General features: G+C 35.4%; 1 long non-coding RNA gene across 1 annotated transcript in view; it reads right to left on the bottom strand.

Annotated features, from left to right (window-relative positions):
- The window catches only part of LOC149916127 (uncharacterized), a 68912-nt gene that overhangs the window by 7668 nt on the left and 37923 nt on the right, over nt 1–23321 (bottom strand). Inside the window, exon 3 of the long non-coding RNA XR_016470743.1 lies at nt 16637–16734. This is a non-coding gene — a long non-coding RNA (uncharacterized LOC149916127). The remainder of the gene's footprint in view (nt 1–16636; nt 16735–23321) is intronic.

The following is a 23321-nucleotide window of genomic DNA, read 5'->3' as shown; positions in this document are numbered from 1 at the left end:
CCTGATGACCCTCCCTAGGCCTGATCCTGATCCTCTTCAGTTTGTGAGCAAGAGTCCCTGCCTGGCTTCATCTCATCTCCATGGAGGGGACCAATGACTGAACTCCCTCAAAAAACCTGTCCTGCTCCAATGTTGGGGGCAGCAGGGCAGGAAATGCTGGGCGCAGGGATCCCCCACAGCTCCCTGTCCCTCACTGCACCTTGCAGTCTCAAAAATGCAATTTTTCAAAATGTCAAAATATCAAAATGTGACCAATATCTTCACTAGTTCTTGGAAAGATTTTTCATGATGAAATGAATGAAGTGACCCCTTTCCTATTATTTTCAACGAACTAGCTCCTAAGAATCTGTAATTGCCAGGTTGCAAGCAATACCTGAGAGCATACCCTTTAACATCACCTGCAGATGAATTTCATCCTTAAGTCAAATGTCCTTTATTAAATACTACTTACATTTAATAGAAACTCTGAAATAAAATTATTTCTCTCCCATATGCCTGTGTGATAACACATGATCTAAGGTGATAATTGAGACAGCTGTGCTTCATACTAATTGCTTTGGAGGTTCCCTGACACTGAAGGTCTGTAGTTATCCACCAATTCCCTGAAACCCTCAGATAAGGGCTCAATATACAGATTTCACCCTGGACAAGCCTAGCATTAAATTACCTGGAGGAATTATCACTCTGCTCCCTATCCATCTTCACATATGCTGTGTTTTAAAGGTCTCTGCCCCTCAGGAACCACTTCCTTTTGTTCCTGTGCCCAGGCAGGGGTTTTGTCTATTTAGAGGATGGGGTCACATGCTATTCTTTTCAGCTGGCCACATCTCAAGGATCATACTGGAGCTTAGGTGCTAGGCCAATGAAAAAGAAATCACTGGAGTTTGTTCAAAACAGAACCTCTTCATCATGGGTACCAATTTTGGGCTAAGAATAGAAAGATGGATAACTTGTTCTAGGAGAACTACCAAAAAAACGTGTCTTGCCTGGAACCTATTATTAAATATGTCTTGCCATTTTCCTGACAGAAAAAGTATTTTAAGAGAACCAAATAAAAGACATAGGGAGAAAAAACATCTTTGATATGATATAAATGAAAAAAAAATGAGCAAATGTTTGGCACAGAATCCCTGAACTGGATTATGAAAGAAAAAGCACAAATTTCAAGCTAAAATTGGCATTAAAATCAATAACTCTTAATTTAAGTTAAACACAGATTTGAATGAAAAAAATATCTTTCAAAGATTTAAAATGATACCTAGGCTTGTCACATGTTAAAACAATATATTCTCACACCATAACAGTTTGCAGGAAATATGTAAGCTATCAGTACATTTTGAGATCAGCAGATTTCTTAATATAACTCTCAACATTTCACAGTACAATATTCTCTGCTACATATCTTCACAATTAGACATCTTGATTTTCACCTTCATACTCTTTCATTTTATACCCCTAAGTACTGGATTCTTTCATGTAGGTCAACTGGTGAAAAAGCAACACTTCCTGTCAATAGTTAAAGGTTTTTTGGATGCAAGAATCAATTTATTCCTCTTTTCACATATGTATGTGGGCACACACAATTATTCTGGTTGCTTCTTCCTCTGCACTAGCAAGATTATGCATAGTGCTCTGTATAATACAGATATGAACGCCTAGGGTAGAAATCAGTATTTCTCCATAATGGCCGATAAAATAATTATCTCACTATGTTCTGCAGCCAGGAAGTAAGTGCATCATCTTGCCAGAAGAACTATGACAAACTATAATCTGAAAAGTGTTACCCTCAGTGCTTTAATCAGTGTTAGCATTAACAATGCTCATCTCTAGCAAAGAATGAAACTATTGACCCTCTAAAGACCTGCGTTAAAATATGACAGTATTTTATCCTGGAATTTAATTTGTGTTTGCTGCTAATTAAAATATGTTTGACACAGCTTTAGCATTAACCCCAGTTGCATTCAAGATGTAGATTGTGGTTTCTCCTTGCACAATTTCAAAATGAAACCTAGGGACAATGGTAGGAAAGGAGCAAATCAACTAGAAATCCCTGTAATTCATTAAGTATGCAAATCAGTGTTACAGTTGTACAGAGACACGAGTCAGTTCTCAAATTAAAAAAAAAAACACAACTGTAAAATAAGAAGATGCAAAGTACCAAATTATCTCCATCGGATCTCACGGAACTTTGTGTTTACATTTACATTCACAAAGTACTTTAAAATGAAATTTGCATTTCTCTCTTCTCTCCTGGAGAAAACCTTCCACTCTCAGTGGCACCTTTACTCTTAAGCCTTCTACATTCCAAAAGATTTTCTGTTTCTTTATGGTATTTTCTGGGGACCATCTCATTACTGTTGCTGTGTCACTCCAATGTAGTTTACACTCCGGTATTGTCCATAGCCAGAAAGCAGCCTAGATCCTTTTTATTTAATTTTCTTAGGAAATAAATCATTAGAGAGGTAGAAAACTCCATAACAGCTGAAGAAAACAGACCCCTCCAGGAAAAGTACGAAGTATATTTATTTGCATCCCACTAACTTTTCCTTTGCTTTTCTTAGCCAAAAGAGAGAAATATCGCCCACTTAAAATCATTATCGGGTAACCGGTAAACAGCCCTTAACCACTCACCTGGATTGCTTTGCTATCTATGGGTTTCAGACCAATTCTTTATGGACATTTGGATCTTCTCTTCACCTATGTTCCTGAACCTCAGCTGAAAGTTTTTGTTCTTATTTTACAGAGTACATAGTAGTATAGAAATGCTCTTAAAGAAATAAAAATCTAAACTTCACTGTGAAGATGTAAATTGAGTTACTAAAAAATTTGAAGCAACTTTTGAATAGAACTTAATTATGGGAAGATGTGGCTTTTAGGATTGTGCGATGGGAAAAGAAAATAGTTATATAAGCATCTCTGGAGCCTCTTTTTAAAATTATTTTTCATGTACTTATTTTTCTAGGAAAGGAAGGACAATGGCTGGACTGAACTTTTAAAATACTTTTTTCCCCTCCCCCTTCATCTACTTGAAGTAATAGAGCAACAAAATGATCAACCAAAGAAAGTCCAAAACTACAAGAACTGATGCAGTCTACTGTCAGCTTGAGCTCAGACTCTGAGGAAGATTAACAGGGAGCTTTACATTCCTGGGGACCTGGCCCCTTCGGAGACACCAGCTCTAGTCTCTTCATCCCCGTGCCTCCAGAAATCCTGAAAAACTATAAGACCTTACAGTCTAGCTTCAGTAACAGTTCAGTCCCAATATTTTTTGCCAAATTCTTTTCATTTTCTTTCTCCATTGATCTTCCCTGTGAAAAAGAAATAATCTAAAAGAAAAATACATTTTAAGAGAGTAACGACAGAGCAGAGATGAAAAGCAGTTGTGATTTTAAGGTGAGTTTTAGCTGCTATCAGTTGTACTGTGATAATGTTGGTGTTTCATGATGCCACCCGCAGCTTGTGTGATAGATGTGACTGTGTATTTTGTTTTGATACACTTGAGTAGTACCCTAGAAATGTTGCGTTTCTTTCCCATAACATATGACTGACAATCTTTTCAGCCACCCTGAGATCAAATCAAAATGAGGGGCAATGACCTCTCTCCTGGGAAAAAAGAGTACATGAATAGAGAGAAGAAAGAATAATACGTAGTGATCCTCAGAAAATGTAGAATCTTTTTCTTTCAAGAATAGTTGCCATCTTTGATGGAGAAAGATTCTAGGATTGTCTTTCAGACTACCATCTTTAAATTACTGACTGATCTTTATTGAAATAAGTGGGATTACTCAAGGAGCAAGAAAAAATATTTCAAAAAGGATCGCAAAACCCACCCCATCATTGCTAAATCCTTTGATTTACTGATGTCTATAACATGTATTTTTCTTCCTTTTCTTTCATCTTATCAGTATTTATATTTTCAGGTAACTATCCCATAGCTATTTGAAACAGTTATATTTAATTAGTAAAGCATGATTAAATTTATGCTTCACATATCTGAAACAAATAAAAACCAATGCATTACTCCAAGAAAGTTACCAATATTAAAACCTCTAAATTTTGATTTAGGAGTTTTAAAACATATCCATCTTTCTTAAAGACAATAATAAACCATCTGAATACTAGGTATCATTCTATCTGCCCACAGTAAGGAATCCAGAAAGAGTAATCCTATTAGGTCATACCAGTTAACACTAAAAAATACTACTTCATAAACTTCTGGTCACTAATGAAACATTACTGACACACACACACACAGTGCGATTCTAATCTTGATACAGCTATAATTATACTGTCATTAATGGGTTACAATTTACAAATAGGATCAAGATTCATGGCCGTATTTTAAAATGTAATTTTAAATAAGAAATATCAGTGATATGAAAAAAATGAATTGGATTAGGCTGAACAAAAGCTGCCAGGGTATTAACCAGCAAAAGAAATAGTAGACTCATACTCAAGTCAACTGAAGGAATTAGCTTGCCCTTCCTACCATAGCAAATGAAAAAGGAGGTCTGGAATATAAGATTTAATATTAAAATAAAACAAACTATTCTGCTGATTACTACAGCATTGCTTTCAGCAGAACTAAGCCAACAGGGAATTCGTTCTATGTTGCAAGAAGTCACTATTTACTTGGTTGGGAATCATGGAGACTCAGATCTTCATGTGAACTTCAAGTGCAAAAATGGAATTATTGCCTTGTAGATCACTTTTATGATATCAGTTTCTCTCAGACAACTTCATTTTATGCCTTTATAAGGGCATTTGAAGGCGTAACTGCAAGGCCAGCAGCAATTACCAGCCAAACACATTAATACAGACTTCGACCAAAATAGAAATGTAGATTGTTTCCCTTCCCCTAATAACTGTTTACCAGCCTGTTCCTTCTAGTGATTAACTTGATAAGAGTGGAGGGGACAGACACAGCTGAATAATTCCCTGATTTAAATAAAACTGGGTTGGTTTAGAGTAGTGCTGACTCTCTCCTAGACCAAGATTTTTCAGAAAGAAAACAAAGTAAACAAAATATGCTTTTCTATTCATAACTCTGAAATATATCCTGTAAATTAGATTTTGTCTTTTCCCTCAGGAACTGGAAGCTTGAGACTACAAAAATGTCAGCTTTTAACAGTTTTTAACCTTTTAATTCCAGTCTGTTTTCTAGAGGGTGGCTGCTGGGGTGATATGAAATTCTGATGGACTATCCATCACGTAGTTTCTGCCTATGGGTCATTGCACTGCCTTATACAAACACAGAAACCAAAAGATAAATCTTTTGATGAAATACCTGCAATTCTTTAGAGACATTGTAAGCTAATGCCAGTGTTTATCCCGGAGTGGTTTCTCTGCTGTCAGGAGAAGCAAAGCATGTTTGTAATGCAGTTCGCATCAAATTCCAAACACGGTTCCAGAGACTAAATCTGGGCAACGGCCAGGCAAAACACCTGGAGAGTATTTTATCTGCATTATTCACAGTGCAGAATGCAAGACAGAAAGTCAGAGCTCACCAGCAAATATCCACATGCAGAGTACAAGTCTCTTTTTGAGATATTTAAATTTAAGTGATGCATTTATCTCAAGTATTAGAAGCATTTGTATTTCTTCAGTACCAAAGCAGCCTTCAGTCTTACATTTACAATCACGTTTCTGGAAAGAGATTTGATTATATAGATTCTTATGGAAGAAACTCTCCATATAGCAAAGGATCACCATGGACCTAGCTCTGTTTTTAAAGAAAATGATAAAAAGTAGTAGCCTGACACATTTCTATTTTCCAGTGCCGGTGAATGGTCAGAAGACTTTGGGAGGGTTATGTTTTCCATTTTAGGAAAAATGAGAGAATGGTGGGAGGGGGATGATAACATCTGGCCACTACTCTAACTGTTGTGTTTTGGGGTATTGCGTAGGGGTTTTGTGAAAGTACGGTGGGGATCCTTTCTTTTGTTTTGCAGCTATTTGGAATGGCGCTAATCTTCCAGCTGGTAGTTCTCAAAATTTTGGGAGGACAAAGTATCTGTACAAAAAACATTACATTTACCTCCAGATCTGAGAAAGGGTTCTCCTGATCTTGTATTTCAGAAATTCATAGTAAAAATTAAAAATAGCACGCAAATTAAATATCCATGAGTATTGGCTTATTTATATTTAAACCTAACACGCTTTGGGGACCCTGCCAGTACTTCCTGAGCACCTCTTGACACACTCGCCAAAAAAATTTTCTACATCTTCAATTCTCTTATCTGAGAGCTTGCACATTACTCACAAGAAAAGGTACTTGACAGTTAAATATATCACATACAGAATCTTTGTACTATGAAACCAAGTCCCTCACTCCACCAACCCCCCTTATCAAAAGCTAGTATTGGCTGGGGAGAAAAAGCCCCTGAGATACTAAATCTTCAGAGCATGAAGGGAAATGGAATGGTTTTCTAATGGAGTATATCTGACTGCCTCTGGCTTTTGGAACCTGTCTTTAAAGTCTGCTTACTGAGGCATAGATGACCACTCAAACACAGACAGACTTGTCACTTTGGTTTTCAGGACAACCATCCTGTAAAGACCACAAAGTAATTGCCAGGTCTTTAGTGGCTAGACCTTCTCTTGCTATTCATGAGGTTTCTGAATTGGATTTAATTTCATGCCAGATTTGACTCTATCAATGGAAGACCAGCTCAAATGATTTCTTAAGAAATGCCCAAGTAACACAAGTCATTGTTACAAATCTTTTTATGCTCCATAAATGCAGAGCAAGAAGAGATGTTTTGACTGTAAATGTTAAGGTATAGCTACCAATGTACCAACAGCTACTGTAATATTTTACAGTCTATAGTTACTAAGCATATACTATTACTTATATTTCAGCCATTTTACAACTTAAGTCTTCAAAGCTATAGATCTCCACAAAAGCACACTAAGCTCTCTAGTACACTGTGCTATAAAGGTTTTCTTTTTTTCGTTTGTTTCAACTTTCCTGTCTGAAATATAATCCTCATGATCTCGTGGTTGCTTACCTCTTTACAGCTCGTGCACATTAGTTTTCATGCCAGTGTGGGTAGAAGACTCTTTGTGATCTTAAAACCAAAGTTTTAACATGTAAATGCCTACCAGAAATGAACTAATTCTCAGATATCCTGAAGAAAAACAACTCATATCAGCTGAAATTAGAATTCATATGTATACTATCCTAATAAGGATTAGTGAGTGTATCATTAGTAAATTTCAGAGTACTTGATCACTAAAAGCATTTCGTTTCCATTTTATATTTAGTCAAAATAAAAGCAGAAAATAATTTGATAAAAACCCCACAGAAAGACAGAAGCAAAGTTTTGAATCAAGTCTGGTTGCAAATGTAACAACCTGCTCAGTTACCTAGTAACTGAAAGCAAGTACACGCAGCTAATATAGCCCACCACACACACATACAGAAAACAGGAAGGGAACTGAAATCTTTGGATACTTTTCTCACTGTAGTCTTCTTACAAGGCTTAAGCATCTGCAGAAACTCCCAGTTCAAGTATAACTATAAAACATCATCTAGTTCCCAGAAAATAAGCAGATTTGAAATTCCATTTCCTTTTCTTAAACACAAATCTCAAGACATTTCCAAACACTATGAGAAGAAAACAAAACAAAACAAAAGAACCCCAAACTCCTCACACCTGGAAAGCTAAATAATATTATACTTAGCTAGGAAGCCCCACCTTTCTTAACATCCATAGTCAGACAGTCATATGACTTGATAAGACAGCTTCCAGTATCGTCTTCCTCTAGATCTGCTTCCATGAAAACAATGCAAATTGAGTCCCTGGAACCAGCTTCACAATCATATTGATTTAAACCACCTCCTTGACAAGAGGAATGTTGACAATCTTCATTTAGTTTTGATTCCTTTCCTATGACTGGTCAAAACTGTGAATACTAAGCCTATTTTATTGTAGTTGAAGACTTAACTTTTTGCATCCAACACAATGCAGAATTAAACATCATCATTACACCTAGCTTTTCTGTAGCCTCTCTAAGAGCAGTACAGGAGTTTAATTTAGGACAATACTACATTTTTAATGTCTGAATTCACAGCTCCCAAAGAATTTGAAACTTCTTTACCTCTTCAAACCATTCAGACCATAGGAGTGAAACAGATGAGGACCATTTTCATGTCGCATTTTCACTTGCTATCACTAGAAACCAGCATCAGTGAGTTATGTATTTAGAAGATGTCCAGAAGCATTTGTGTTTCACACAACGTTTCTGCATTCCCATAGAATGCACTAGAGAAGAATGATTTCAAACGAGTCAAACTGTTAATTCATAAGCTGTTCTTGAATTCAAACAGTTTTCAACAGAAAAGGGAAAAAGCAAAAAGAGATGAGAAAAATTAAAATGAGGAAACAGGAAGCAAAATGCATTAGAGAGCAAGTAAAACTGAAACAAGAAGAATACATGAAAAATAGATTAATGGGAGAATCTGATTTCTTCTCTTGTATCAATCCAGCTTTTATAAAGAGAAGACACCTGCCTTTCCTTAACAACAGAAAAAAAGTGTTCCGACTGTACAAGTAAAACATAAAATAATATCTATGCAAAGAAAATGGGTTCATGAATTTCACCTAGCTTCAAAACTTGAAAACAGCTCAAAAGGTTCCATAAGATTAAAATAACAGTAAATCACAATAGCATAGAAGAAATTCTATTCGAGACAAAGACAGAACAATTCACACTTAGATTTATATTTAAATTAACCAGCACTGTAATACAAAGATTCATTTATTCACGCAGAGTTTTTATTTCAACCAGTGTAAACACATCATGAAAAAATGTCTAGGTTTCACCAGTTGTGAAGCAAACACAGTTATGAGGCTATTTTAAACATATTTCACACACACACTGCAGATCTGAAGCCTCCAGAAACATAAAATCCCATTGGATATCTTTATGAAAGATACCTCGTTTTTTTCCACAACGTTTCTTATGAGTCATTACGAACTGCTATGAAACTGAGAGGTTGGGGAGGCTTTTTGTTTGTTTTTAATTAAAAAACAGAACAGAGTGTTCTCAGTACCTTTTCTAGTAAGTGACAATACAACACTAGCACAGCAATTGGATGAAATCATGTTACTTTGGCTGCTTCAGGCTAACTAGAAAATGAAAGAGTAGAACAAAATCATGAAACAGAAAGATGTCTCTTCTCTGTCAAAATACTGTAGAACATCAGAATAAAATGTTAAAATGGGTTCCCTACACTGCTCCTGCAAAAGAGCTGAAGCCACTGCCAAAAGCATAGAAAATGCAATTCAAGACAGCTGCATCAAAGAATCTATTATTGGCCTGGGCACACTAGTACACAAAAGCAGAGAAATTACTATTATACAACCATCAAGAAATGAAAAAATTATTATTTTGGTCAGAAGCAAGTAAAATTCTAATTTATTTAGAGAATATTGGCTGAGATTTTCAACTGAATGAGAAGCAGATAGATGCCCAAGTCCCCCTGAATTTTAATAGCATTTATGTTCCTTCGAGAAGCCAAGCCAACACTTCCAATTGAACTGTTTTGCATAATAATTTCATGGTTTTATTCTGATATACACTGAGACAATTCCCACTATGTTCAGTGGAAGTTTTAAGTAATCAGCATCTTTAAGCACCTGACCGAGAAACTCAAACCATAGGGATTCAATACCTTGAATCCCCACTTCCAAAAAAAATATATATATAAATAATAAAAAAAATAAATAAATCAACCAAAAAACCAAACCAAAACAAAAAGAAAACCACCAGCACACTAAAAGGCAATTGGACTAATTCTATCAGAAGGTTAAAGAAAATCAATGGAAATATTTCCCTGGCTGAACTTTCTGAGTATCAGATATCAGGAATGAACCTTCCCCAGGCACTGCTCACAGTAGCTTTCCAATTAAGACATTCACACTTAGGCTGAAATGAGAGACAGTTCTTGCTTCAGGAAGAAGAATTTTCTTTCTATGAAAATGACACTTCTGCTCAGAACTCAATTGTTTTTATTGCTACCATCACATATGGTGACAAGATCAAATAATACAAATCAAAAACTAACATGTTTTCATTAACTGTTTATCTGATATGTGGAGGGCTGAACCATGTGTTGATGCTGGGAAGCACGTGAAATTCATTTTATACCATATTTTGATTCTATTAACCACGTACATTTTAAAGGAGAGTAAATAATGATCTACTATTTAACTGGAAAACTTTGGGGCTGGAAACTTTCTTGGAGGGCTTGTGAGTTGGTTGGGCCTCTAGCAATGAGGAGATGTTTGATTTTTATGTTTTGTGCACGTTCATTTCAGTGCTGAGCATATGTTACAGTGCTAAGCATATGTTTCACATTTTCTCTGCATCTGAGCCAGTAATCTATATATTGTATTTGAGTATGAGAGAAGTAGGATGATAATATTGCCTATGATACAGTAGAATTCTATTTCCCAACAATGTACAAGTAGCATGCTTATTAGCCATCCAAAAGAATAAGGGTACATAGATACATAATTTTCACATGAGACAGAATTTTGTACAGTGTGATTGTCAAATCCCTTTAAATCCAAGAAGAAAGATAAAATTAAGGGAAATAAATCTACCACCTGCTTCTCAGTTGTTAACTCAACTGTGACAACATTTTGGTTGTGATATAACAACTCTGAGAAAAACAGTATTACCACCAGGCTATAATATGAGCAGCACCCAACTTTAAGCCTATTTTGAAGTACTTGTCCATAGGAACTGGCAGTATGTTTTTAAGAGAATTAGTTATTTTCAGTACTTAAGCTGGCTCAAGTTCACAGATGAAAATCTCTAATTCTCTGCCATCCATCTGGGTGCCAGGAGACCTCAAACTCCAAGTGAAATCAGCAAAACTGATCTTACATGAAACATCATTGATAGGTGTTGGTCATTTGCAGACTCATTTCCAGCCATTTTTGCAGTACTAGAATGATTTCATTTAAAGCACAGACATCTCAGAGGAGGTTTAAATAGCTACAGCAGAAAACCTCCAACATAATCCCCTGAATTTCTAAATTCACTTAAATAAAAAAGCAAGCAAACTATTCTCCTTAGTCATTAGTCATTTCCATTTACCATGACACCTCTTATACAGAAATGCTAGATTTCCAGAGGGAATACCAATATAATGGCTAAGCCAGATACCAGAACATGATAGTTGAAATAAAAATCAATACTGAGTCATACAGATCCTAAAGTACACTGAGAATAAAATTGTTTTCACTGTAATTGTACTTTCAAAACCTAACATATTCAATACGTTTGATATTGATTATTTTAGCAGTATTTCTGAAGGTTAATGGATACAGTATGTACTAGCTTCAATGTACTGGAGTACAAAATCTGCTTTTGTTGTCCTAGCAACAGCCAGCAAAGTGATCTCACAAATCAAGTTCAATGGAAATGCAGTGCTTTACTGAAATAGACAACTAAATGATTTTAAAACATGACAGCTTAAAAAAAATACACTTCATGAATTTGGATCAGGCCCTTCTAAATGCAGATCATTACCTAAGGTGCAGAAGGTGGCAAGCGTTCCCACATTTTACTGAAGAACAATTAGTACTAAAGTAATTGGCTGGACTGGCTTGTTTTGCATATGTAACCTGCTCTGTTTCCTTTAAACACTGAACAGGTACTCCCTCTGTGACCAAGGAGTTACGTAGGAGGCTATTTCTAGTAGGTATGAAGGTAAGTCCTAAGAGATACTTTTATTAGCATTGCATTCTCAGGAAATCATGATAAGGTGTAAAAAAGGAGGAGGACCAGATCTGTACACCATTTAGTACAACAAAGGACAGTCAAGAGCATTGTGTTTCTTGGAAAGTTTCACTTCTCTTGATATACAGAAAGTGAACTAAAAGATGTTACTCTACACGCACAATAAAAACAACTACCTTGTTTTATGATGCCAGCTGTATACTCTGAACATCCCACTGACCACCATCACTTGATGCCTAACTGCAAAATCGCATTTGTTGCTTTGATTGAGGGCCTACAGTAACTACTGAACTGAGTAAGGCTGTTTCCTTATGTATTAGCAGATCTTAGACTATGTTGAAGGCGTTCATAAAATAAAGAAGAATCCTCTAACAAATAGAGAGTGTGAATAGATGTACATATTTCAAGATCCATATGAAACTGGAATGAGCTGCAGAATAAAAATAAATCATAATGGATTTTAAAGAGAATGGGAAGAACAGGTTTGCTGGATTTATGTTGAACCTGTCTCATAAACATTCATTTCTGATTTTATCTGAGGTATGAGGATCAAATGTGTATAAACTGAAAGTAACGACACAGAATTAACACTTCTGAAAAAGATTTACTGTACCTTCAGTCAGCCAAATCGGGAAAAGTTCACAGGAAACAATTTCTCTTTGTCCAGTATGCTCAAAACCAGATGAAATATGACAAAATGAGCATTTTTGAGATGTCTTAAAACATATCTTAAACCACTTCATCAATGTACTGCCTGCACATGCAATTGCAAGAGGGCAGGGATTACAATGATGATTAAAATCATATTTTACATGAAGTTCTGATAATCACTTCCACATTACTAAAAAAAAAAAAAAAAAAAAAATAAATAAAATAGGGCTTTTCATATCTTCTCAGAGTTAAAACACTATTTCAAAAATCATAGAAATCAGGAGAGTCTGGAACAGATTAATTCCAATTTCAATGTAATTAAATTTCAGTGTAACTGAGTGCCTGGTTAAAGAAAGTATACTCTGTACATGTTTTTACACATCATTGTAAGGCAATATGGATACCTGAGGTTACGATGGAATTCAGAAGTGAATAAATCTTTCCAGAATGTTAGAGCAACTAATTATCAATAAAACCATAAGTACTACTTTCTGGAGAAGATACCTGTCAAATGTAGTCATCTACTGATGGATTTGTATAACACTTGATTTCTGCCATATCTATCCTCAATAGAAAGCTTGGGGTCATTTTTATTTTACTGACCTACGACAGATTTTTCTGAAAACTGTCATTAATTATATTTATTGCTTATAATGTTATTGCTACAAGTATTTTATCATACGTAGTATGTCTACTTATAGTAGGGTACTCCATTTATGATTCAGGTTTACTTAATCGTCTCATCTTGTACTGATAGCAAACTCCTTAATTACATGGCTATATACATATGTATATATGAATGTAAATTACCAACAGTTATTGTTTAGCTTTCTCTTTAAAAGTATAAGTGAACAGCCCCATAACCTCTGGGAGAAGATTTATTGAAGAAACCTCCTCTGATAGAGAATAAAGATGAAGGTTGTTGTTTGTTTTTAAGAAAGCTTTTTAAGTCTTATTTCTAAAACACTGAACTGAAACTACACGTTCATGTGCTACTTCTCCAGCTACACTGGAACGCCAATGAAACTGATGATAGAAAATTCAGAACAAATTTGTCAAGGCATATTTTAAACTGCTAGACAGACCTAGCTAGTGAGATAATACATTATAAATATTGTATTTATTCCATGATTGTTTTGATGATACGAGTTCTCACAGATCCTAAGAAACTCAACTATTTTATTGCTGAACTGCAAGACACGGACAGAATGGATGATTGTGCAAAATAAATACTTTCATTTAGACATTTTGTGTAACTCACATCCCTATAGATAACCATCCCTGCTTATCACATACCACTTTACCCAAGCAAAATGCAACTCTCAATCTTATCTCAATCTAATCTCTGAGTCACATCACCTCTTGAAATCTCCAGTGGAGCAAAGCTTTATTTTATTTTTCAGTTTTAAGTGTTCCAAAAGTGAAATCTCACATTTTATTATGCTTGCCCACTACATCAGAGGCAGATGTTAGCAGTATGGCAGTAGAGACTGCATCTTCCCACTGATATTCCATTACATTTTGTTGCCATGCGACAGATGGCAGCAGAGGGGTAGTCTGACAAATTGGTTTCTGAAGTAAAAGTGTGTCACTGAATTCTCCCATGCAGAGAAAATGGCACCCACTGACATTCATCGACACTTGCTAAATGTTTGTGGAGACTAAACAGTGGAGGTTAGCATAGTGATGTGGTGGGAAGTGTGTTTCAGCAGTAGTGACAGCAATGTGAAAGACAAGCCATGTTCCGGACACCCATGCTGTCACTTTTATATATTCAGGCTCTACTTCAACACTAATAAAAATGCAGCAGTGACTATGTTGAAAAACAGTACTTTGTACCTGAGAATTTTCTCTATCAAGTAGCATTGTCTCTTTGTATTCTTTAATTTCCATGGAAATAAATAGGAGGCATTAGTTTCAGAGCAACATATATAAATTAAAGTTAATGGTAGGAGACGACAGACTGATGCCAATGAAACGTTGAAATTCTGCTGTAAAAGTCAGATACTGTTACTTCATTAAAAAGTATGTATATTCATTTGGTTATGAGTACTCATTGTCTTGGAAATATCCAGGATATGATATATTTTGCTAATGGCTTGTTCACGTGTCCTATGTACAAACCACATATAGGTTGCATAGAAATAAAACTAACTCTTCATCTGTGATGACCTCTGTTCAGCACTAAAGGGCCTTATTCTCACTTAGCTAATAGAAACTTAGGGGTAGCTTAAACTAAAATATAAACATCCTTAAGGGAGATATACTGTAATAATACAACTGTTTAACAAAGTCAGTATTGTTACCTCATTTCCTCTAGATTCCCTTCTGTGGAACATTCTCCTTCCTTCAAATTCTTGGGATCCTGATCTAGTTCTCATAGTCAGTAGAAACTATTCCATTGATTTATCTATTTTACACACTGTTACCTCTATCAATGGATGCATTCCCTGCCCAACATTATGAAATACTTCTAAACTTGATGAGTCAAGAACAGGAAAATTAGTATTTGTAGGAAATCGATGTGTACTTTTGTAACAGTTTTTATGAAAGGAATTTTAAGACACCAAGTCATAAAATCAAACCCTTAAGTATAGAGCTTAAATAAATCAACATAAATAGTCCAGTAAAAGGGTTATCAGCATGTGTTTAAATATAAAAAAAGAGAGCATAAAGCCAACACTGAAAACCAGAAGAATCAGAGAAGTTTGAAGTAACTTTCTTATTTTTGGGGGGCACATATGGAAACAAAGGTCAAATTCACATTAAGTTCTGCATGTTTAGCTGTTGACATACTCAAGATTTCTCCAGATTGATGAGAGGAATAACAGAGAGAATACATGATTCGCTTATTTTAGTATAGATTCTTACTTTAGATTGAGTATTACATCATCTGAAAAAAAACCTGCCTGTCCCTGACTAGGGTGCTTGGCCCAAGTCAATGTAAACTTCTCTGCAGATTAGGAAGATCTGATAGTCTACAGACAATTAAAAAATGACTGTATAGACAGTAGCAATGTCGAATCACTTATGTTTACAAGGCGAATAAGTAACAAAAACCACAACATTATGCAATACGTTGTTTTCTCAGATGTATTTTTTTCCTCATACGAATCCTCTATGACTGCCTGGAATGCAGGTAGTAAGCTAATAACCTCAATAGTAGAGTCCCCAATATAGCAACAAGTGTAGAGATCTAAGACCTGTTTGACTAAACCAGTTTACACCGTTATTTCACACTGAATTCAACCAGCAGATCTTGCTTTCTTGGTCAGATGTCTACACTTCAAGACAAGTTAATACTTAAACTAGCTTAGTGCATTGCACATATTTACTTGGCTCCAATGATACAGATATCAGCTTTCACCCAAAATCTGAAAAGCTTCAGAATGTCATTTCTGACTGTCTTTACATAATTAAACAATAGTCATGCTAAGGAGAAGAATGAATGATAATTTCTCTTTGGGAGCATGTGTATGCATATGCCATGTGTTTGGTGAAACAGAATACAGACTACTGGAACAAACAGTGAAAAACACATTTTAACCTACTGACGATCAAGAGAATTCAAACACCAAAACCAAAATGAAAGCTACAGTGCAACATGTAATAAACCAATATAAATTAGGACAGATTGATGATATGGAGTGGTTTTCAAACCTTTAGCTAATTTCCACCAAAATTTTTCACCCTACATCACAATGAAAGGAAAATGACAACATTCTCCAGATGAACTACACAGGAGCCAAATAGACTGTATATAAACAGTAAACAACAAAAAATGGTGTATTCATCTGTGAAATTCTAGCAGCACTCATTTCTTAGTTATCTGACTTCAGAGTTTAATATTTTCTATAATGAAGAAATAACTACTTGTGCCAACAGTCTACACACAAATTGGTTAGAAGCACATCCACTGGGTTATGCATATGTCCAAAATTCAGTATATTTCTCAACTGTTGACAACCAAAAATCAACTGAACTAAAGAACAGAAGTAAATACTGCTTTTATCCATAATAGCAGGTGATCTTATCAAGTGGAAAGCAGGGTTTTCGTATCGTACACAATGTCTTAAGTTAGTGCAGAGCATCATGGATTTGTTTTTAAATGGTTAACATAGAATTGCTCCTTATCTGACCATTTTTAGATAGATATAACTCCACTGTCTTCCATACATACACTGCCTTGATGAAAAATTAATGGAATAATAACCAATAATTTTCCTACCTTCATTTCTTCTACACAACATGTGATGCGCCTTCAGTATAGAAGTTCCTGATTTTACGTAAGTGATAAGATGGGATTCATGTCCAGTTGAGAAAATTCTGGAAAAAATAAATTTAAAAATGCTTTAACACACCAAGTCATCATTCTGTATCATCATCTATGCATCTGCACTAGACACTAAGACACCAAAAACAAAATGATGCATGTATTTCAGGCTGTATTTTTTATCTAGCTAAGCATCACATAGATTTTACAGAATCACTAGAATGCTGTAGAATTATGTTCTCAGAGGATTTTGAAGTGCTGTAATGAAATCATCCACAGGACCAATGATAAAAAATATTACAAAGACATTCTGGTACTCCTTTATTCTGCAGTTGCTGCTGCAACAAAAAGCCAAAGGTTTCAGAAAAAAAAAAACATGCAGTTTATGCAGTTTACAAAGTACAGTAAGAAAAAACTATGCCAGCCCTTCTGCACCTGCAAGGTGATTAAATGGAATCAAGACAAAGTAAGTTAACATGTGGTGAATGTGTAACAGAAGTTCACTCTGTCTTCAGTTTGGGGTTTTTTGTTTGATTGTTTTTTGTAAACTAAATACCAGGAAAATAAGCTAAAAGAAATTTAAACAATATAAAACTAACTTTGCATTACACTTCAACTCTTATGGTTGATATGAAAACTTAGCCAGTCATACAGTCGCTTCTAATCTATGGATATTCCTGGAGTGCATTCTAGCTCTGAGGCACATTGGAGCAATGAATGAATCCGTCCAATGTCAGGGTCTCAGTAAAGCAGTAAGAAGTGCCATAGCATAGCCTTTTTCCTGCACTGACTTCACATTTTTCTCTTTTATTTAATATCAGTGCAAAACAAACAGACAAAAAGAAAAAAAACCCACAAAGTCAAAAACAACATAATCCAACCCATACACACACACACACACAAAATGCTGAAGGGAACATGTGTGATTATTGTCTCCATTAAGCAAAACAGTAAAATATCGGTGACCTTTAGTAAAAGCAATAAAATGTCAAATTGTATTCTTCTACTTTCTCTGCAGAAATGTTTTCTACACAGCATTGTCCCTCCTTTATAGTAACACATTAAATAATCAGCTCCCAGTATACCTAGCCTCCAGTGAACAACCACTGGAAAAATCCTTAGAACAGATTTATTCCTTTCATTCCTCTTTATTAACTTTGCCCCACTGTAGAGAAGAAGTAAACACTGCTCTGTAGTTTTTACTCCCTTAACTTCTGAGGTACTTGTATGCTGAGTGTTAGATTAGTGCCTGCACAGCCAACTGAACAGCTTTAATTACTCTGCTTCCCTTCCCTACGTGCACACAGACCTGGTGCTGAGATTTTCTAGAACTCCAACAAGATACACCTCCACTGAAGATGAACGCATTCCTGGAGTAAAGGCTCTTATTCCAGAATCAAATCTACTCACAGAGCTACAACTTTCCTCTACTGACCTCTGGATGTGTAGATGTGTACAATATTTACACTTTGCTTAAGAATTATATTTGTCTTAAAGCTAAAATTATCAGACATACAGTTGTCCTCAGGATCAAAGTACAAATTAGAACAACTTTCTGTTTTAATTAGCCCTACACAAATAAGTGAAATTATAAGAGAAATATTTCCCTTACTTTTACATTATGCTCATTGCTATTCAAACACTAAATCACTTTTATTACACCGCTGTATTGTGTTTCTCTTATCTGTTACACATAAGAGAAATATTTTGTTTTCTATAAAGATGTACTGACTTTTAAAGGAAACAGCAATAGATCTTATTGCAGAAATGATTTCCATTTACATTGAGAAAAAAAGGACATACATAGGGGGTTGGGGAAGGCTATAAAGCTGCGGAGAGCTGCTACCTGTTCTATCCCTTGTCCCACTTGGGGGTAGTGAGCCAGCAGCAGTGCAGTACTGAGCTGCTGCCAGGTTAAACCACAACAAGAAAGTACAAACAGTTTTGGAAATAAGTCAACCTGAGCAAATCTTATTCTTGTAGAATTTAGGAACTTCTGTCTTAAAGTAGTATAATAGCATTGAACAAAATACTCCTTTAATCAGTTATTCCATATTTTCTCTGAGAATTGTGGACCCTGAGTACAACTCATTATTCTCTGTATTTGTTATGATACTGGATGAAGAAACAAATTTTTATTAATGTCAATCAATCATATTTCCAATAGAATGACATGCTAAATTCATAACTTTATCATTTATTAGCATCTGTCATTAGAATCTGTCAACTGAATTGCTTACTGCAGCCCTTATACAAAGTGACTGTTTGTCGCCCCTCTGTAGATAAAGGGCAAAAACTTCAAAGAGGAAATTGACATTTAAGTGTGAAATTAAAGTTGTGTAAAAAGACACAGAATGCAGGAAGCACAGCAACAAAAAGAAATGACATAACAAGACAAAGGCCCCCTAAAATGCATAATTGGAAAGAGTATTCGAGTCAGAAGAAGTTACACTGAGCACAGGCTACTCCTTTGACAAAAAAGAATGCACAGAGTTAAGATTACGAAAAAATCCATGCATTATAATTAATTTCAGAGAAAAAGCTGATTGATCCATTTTTAAACACTTGGAAATGTACATTTGTGCAAATTGAATGATAAACATCCATATAAGACCTACTTTGGAGGCATGTTCGATTTTGGGCTGGTCAGATCATCTGCACATCCTGTGGTGATCAATCTTAGCAGGAAAAGTCTACCCCAGACACCATCAGACTGGAGAGCACCAGTCTCCATCCATCACTTAAGAACCGTCTCAGAATACACTGATGTAGGAACCCTGAATCAGTGCATGAAGCCAGAAATCAGCTAATGTTTACCCAAAAGGCAGCTTGAATTTTGTGCATGGCTTTTAAATAAAGGGCTAGAGGAGAAGATTGATCTGTAGTCCACAGCTAAATAGTACCACAATAGCCTTAGTGTGAAAATATTAGAGGCACTGTGGCAATCAATAACAAAACAATTTAAAGACGTACCAAATTGTTTGTTCAACTAGCACCTAGACACAAGTCTAGCAGTTTATCCCTGTCCAGACTATCTCCGTTCATTCTTAATATTTGTATTAAATTCCTGGTGATTTATGATTTATAGTTATGCGGTTGTCCCAACCTTGAATTGGAGCCTGCTGGGACAAATATAACCCGCTGGAGAAGGCACAGCTGTAGCATTTCTGCCTACATATAAAAAGTTCAAACACATAAGCTGCAATGGCTGGTATCCCCCTTTTACATCTTGCAGTTATTTTCTTCTCTTAGAGCCTCAGTTTCCATTGATGTAACTATTGCCAGTAAAATACATGTTTGTGAATAAATATTTTGTATGTATGTATGTATATAGCCTTAGTCATATATTCATAGCACACCTGTTTTTCAGGCACATGGCAACTGCTAAATAATTCTTGACACATACTAACACATCAAACTATGCAGTGGCACAATCCAGATTTTTTTTTTTTTTAATGAAAAGATTTGAGCAGGTATGAGAAAATAGCACACTGCTCTTTTTCTAGCCAGGAGAAGCTGTACTGAAACTTCAATTTAAATCCATTCTGATGCACTGCCACTGGCTCAAGGTTACTGCTTAATTCTTCCTGTAACTCAGAAAAAAAAATGCTGGACTGCTTTGACACCTGGTTATATATAAAATAATATATACTATATATATATATTATATATATATAAATAGTATAAATATATATATATATATAATAAATATATATAATAAAATAGTATATATTTTACTGAGATAAAAAGTTGCTGAAATTTTTGGAGTTTCCTTAGCACCATACGCAGAGACTTTCAACATAAAAACTAATAGCATAATTTTATATTTGAACCTATGTAGCCATATGGAAAATATGGAACTATACAGCATATACCAAAAATTACATTGTAGTTAAGTTGCCTGCATCTTCCTTTATAATCCAAAATGCATTTGCTATATTTGATTTCAAAATTAAGGCGAAAAAGAAACACCTTAAAATGATCAAAATCAGACAAGGCCAAGATATATCCAAAATAGATGGAAGATTCAGAATAAAGTAATTGACTATCCATCACCTTGTCTTAAACTCTGTGTTCATAAGCTGTGTGGTTTTTTTTTCATCTTTCCAAGAAGCAGTACCTGTACTATCAACAATACTTTAATGATGTTTACCAGCATTTTCAGTGCAAAGCTATTATCCTTTTCCTATTATCTTGTGATTCTTCTTTTAAACAGGCACAGTCCTTAATGAATGAATTTGGTAGGAATTCATTTTCATACTATGTAGGTTAATGTTAAATCAGCATGGAATACATTAGGGGTAGCTACAGTATTTTGTTCATTTTCAGTAGTTCGTTAGAAGCAGTGAGGTTACAATAAGCCTCAGTACACCAGCACCTACAAACCAGTTAAAGCTCAGAGATCACCTTTGTGCTGTGAGCCTGAAAGCTATGATTAACAAACAGATACATTTTTTCACTTACTATTTCCTTTTGGTTATTTTATTTCCTTAATTCAATGTTTGCATTATTCAGCAGAAAAATTAATCCAACTGGATATATAAAAAGTCAGCAGATAGATTCAAGTAGATTAGCAGCTGCAATGCTACTTTTGCTTTTACCTTTCACCTCCTAAAAAATTAAGATGGAGACTGACTTTTGTATTCTCTCCACAGAATGAAGCGGAGTATTATAGAATGCATTTGGCAAAAGAATAAATCATGATTGACAAAGTGAAATTTGTTAATACAATGGTTTGAGGCAGTTGACAGAAATTTTTGTCAACAGAATAGATTAAGGGATTCAAAAAAATGAAATTTGCAGATGGAACGGCTTTGATGTTTCTGATGAAAAGTATTTTGTTGACAGAATGGATCAGAGTGAAAAAATGCATTTTCTCAACACAAGGGTCTTAGCTCTTTGTCAAAATATATTTCATCCCCAGATGTTTTGGCTGAGTTGTCAATTATTCTCCCTGTGTGCCATTAACCAATCTCCTTACTGCAGACAGATTTTTTTCTTTAATAGCAGTTCTGTGGAAGAAACCGGAGGTACATCAAATACCACTGCAGTTGATAACATGAAATCATTAGTTAAGATGCTGTAGTTAGTCCAACACAAGCTAAGCGTCCACTGAGCTAAATTGTGGAACACAATAGGCTTAGGCTTTTGGGTTTTATTTTTTCCTCCCTTATCTTTCATTTATATATAGCATTGATTACAATATCCATTCTTTTCACCTTGAAAGAAAGGTTTTAGAGCTGTTTTTCATTTAAGACTTTGGTTCTGTATTCAATAAGGAAGAGACACTAGAAGCACAAGCTAGCTATCTCAAGCAAGTGCCAGTATGTAAATTATGCTATCTAGAGCAAGTCAAGTCACCTTATCCATCCAAGTGAAGAAGTTCCGCACCATCATCTGAAGGAGCTGCCTTGTACAGGCCAACTAGCAAGTCAGAGGTGGATAGTTAAATGTTACTAGACTGAATATCTTCCCCTTACATGCAGAGGGAAGAATCACCCAAAGTTATAGGCTTAACCCAACAACATTTAACTACCCAGAAAAAGGAAGACAAGCAAATTGTTGTTTCTCCTTTATTGCAGTTAAGCAGTCATATGATAATCTTCATCAAGTTGACTTGTGAGTTTTTAGATCTTGTATGAGTTTATAAGATGCTCTGACCACATTCAGAGGTGCATTCTGCTAGCCAAGTTTCATTCTGGCTTGTCTAGTCTACCAGCAAACACCCGCATGGACACATATCCCATAACATATCAGCACACATAACACCCAAGGTCACTAATGACAATGTTTTGTCATGTAAATCCTAGATCTGCACAAGTGAATACTTCAGGAAAAATTATATGGATTAATTTCTTCCTTATAATCTGTCTGTCTTTAGAAATGTGAAGGTGGCTAGTGACAATAGCAAGATGCCAGTGATCTTTCTGACTATGAAGTTACCATTGAAGGGAAAAGCAGAAAGGTTAAAATAAATACATCTGGCCCAGGAGAAACACATTCACCACTGTCAAAAAGTAGGGCATGACTCCAGCTAGATGTTGCATAAGCCAAAATTTCAGAGAAAACTTTTAAGAATGAGATCACAGAGTCAGAGAAAGCACAATCAGTGATGAAATTCTAAGCCAGGTCACAGACTCAGATCAATCCACAAGACCGTTATTAGGAAGAAGAGACAGAGATCATTTAGGTCCCTACCCCACCAAACTACTCCCAGTACACTTGTCCCAGTTTTGACATAGATAGGCTTCTACCACTTGACTGATATATATATATATATATTTTTTTTTTTGCTATGGATGGGTAACCAGGGATTCTGACAGAGAAAAAAAATCAAACAAAAACAAAAGAAAACACCTGCAAACTTCTTCCAAGAGATTGTACTTTTATGTTTTCCATGGTTTCAAGGATAATCTAAGACACTGTTTTTGGTTTCTGTATCTTATCTCAGAGCTTAGAGCAAGGATGAATCATAGCTTACTTTTCAGGAACTGCACCTGTAAGAGAAGCCTCTGAATATCTTACCAGAACTTGAACAAGAAAAACTAATGATCAAGGTAAATAGAAGAGATGGAAAAACTCTCATCAGAGTTCCTGATAGAAACAGACAAAACCGCACAGCACTTGTGGAGCACTGTGT

Source organism: Phasianus colchicus, chromosome 13 (genome assembly GCF_987193195.1).
Source record: "Phasianus colchicus chromosome 13, bPhaCol1.hap1.1, whole genome shotgun sequence".
Taxonomy (NCBI): domain Eukaryota; kingdom Metazoa; phylum Chordata; class Aves; order Galliformes; family Phasianidae; genus Phasianus; species Phasianus colchicus.
The sequence above is the reverse complement of the archived record's forward strand: the minus strand, read 5'-3'. Positions and strand labels throughout refer to the sequence as shown.